General features: G+C 48.8%; 1 pseudogene; it reads right to left on the bottom strand.

The window, feature by feature from the left end:
* Window positions 1–901: 901 nt before the first annotated feature.
* On the bottom strand, window positions 902–1,425 carry LOC103250429 (annotated as a pseudogene).
* Between the last annotated feature and the right edge of the window lie 504 nt (window positions 1,426–1,929).

Genomic DNA, 1,929 nt, shown 5'->3' with positions numbered 1-1,929 from the left:
CGCGTGCCTGTAGTCTCAGCTACTCAGGAAGCTGAGGCAGAAGAATCACCTGAACCCAAGAGATTGAGGCTATGGTGAGCCATGATTGTGCCACTCCACTCCATCCTGGGCGACAGAGTGAGACTCCAACTCAAAAAAAAAAAACGGCAGACAATACCAAGTATTGGCAAGACTGTGGAGCAACCACAACACTCATATGCTCCTCACAAATGGATGCAGTCACTTTAAAGCTAGATATACAAAAAGACTTTGTCCAACAATTTCACTCCTACATATATTCACAACTGACATGTCTGCATATATTCACTAAAAGAACATACCAAAAAAAAGTTCAAACCCACACTTCGAAATAACCCCGAACCGGGAACTACTCAAATTTCCCTGCTATGAGAAGTCAGTGTATGGCGTGATTAACCTCTGGAGATGAGTAACTGGAAGGGGACGTGAAGAGGCTCACGAAGTGCTAATAACATTCTAGGTCTTACACTGAGTGCTGATTTAGGTGTTGTTCAGGTTGCATATTTGTGGGAACTTTTCTTTTTTTACAAACAAATATTTATTGAGTGCCCACTATGTGGCCGGGCATTGTTCTAGATGCCCCAAATGGGGAGGGGAAGATAGAGGCAGCAAAGACAAATTCTGAGGGAGAGGAAAGGGGCAGATGAGGAATAAGGTTAAGGGAACAGAGAAGACTGAGGTGATTGGGGCTCTGCCTCAGGCCTCCTCTTCAACCACCTTGTCAAAATCTTTCTCCTCTTAGCCAGGCTTGGTAGCGCGTGCCTGTAGTTCCAGCTACTTGGAAGGCTGAGGCGGAAGGATCGCCGGAGCCCAGCAGGTCGAGGTTGCGGTGGCCGGGAGCGGCCACTGCACTCCAGTCTGGGTGACAGAGTGAGACTCCAACTCAAAAAAAAAAATCCTCTTCCTCTTCTGCTGTGGCATACTGGTGCTGCTGATACTCAGAGATGAGGTCATTCATGTTGCTCTCAGCCCCGGTGAACTCCATCTAGTCCCTGCCCTCACCTGTGTACCACTGGAGGAAGGCCCAAGGCCCTCCGGTAAGACATTACCATGAACTGCCCCGAGATGCGCTTGAAGAGCCCCTGGAAGGTGACTGCCATCTTGAGGCCACGAGGCAGGATATCACAAACAGCCATCTTCATGTTTTGGGGGATCCATTCCACAAAGTTCTGCATGTTGAGCACTGGCTCGTCTACCTCCTCTATGGACATCCATCCATGGAACCCAGCAGCCACAGTGAGGTACCAGCAACGTGGGGGTCACAGGCAGCCATCGTGTTCTTGATATCGAAGACCTGCTGGGTGAGTTCAGGCACTGTGAGAGCCCGAGACTGCTGGCTTCCATGGCTGGTGAGAAGGGCAGAGCCAGGCACGAGGAAGTGGAGACATGGGAAGTGTGGCAACTTTTCTAGATAAATATGTACATCAATAAAATGTTTTCTTTTAAATGAGAGTAAAGGAGTAAAAAATGTATTAACCCAAAGAAGAGAGAAAAAAGAACATAATAGCAAACCCCCAAAAATCAGTAAAATTTTAAAAGACAGCTCAGAACGACAGAATATTGACATTTGGGGGATCCCATACAAATTGTCTGGGTCTATAGCCAGTGTTCAACCTACATGGAAGGTCCAGTCAACAAAATCCATCTGTGCATGCAGAATTTTTTTTTTTTTTTTTTTTGGAGTCTCTGTCGCCCAGGCTGGAGTGCAGTGGCACACTCACGGCCGCCCCAGCGTCGACTGCTGGGCTCGGGCGATCCTTCCGCCTCAGCCTTCTGAGTAGCTGGAATTACAGGCATGCGCTGCCATGCCCGGCTGATTTTTTGATTTATTGTAGAGATGAGGTTTCGCTGCCCAGGCGGGTCTCGAACCCGCGGGCTCAGGCAATCCACTCACCTCGGCCTCCCAAAGGC

The sequence above is a fragment of the Carlito syrichta genome, unplaced genomic scaffold (assembly GCF_000164805.1).
Source record: "Carlito syrichta isolate Samal-C Ts95f unplaced genomic scaffold, Tarsius_syrichta-2.0.1 Scaffold130433, whole genome shotgun sequence".
NCBI lineage: Eukaryota > Metazoa > Chordata > Mammalia > Primates > Tarsiidae > Carlito > Carlito syrichta.
This window is presented reverse-complemented; position numbering and strand designations above follow the sequence as displayed.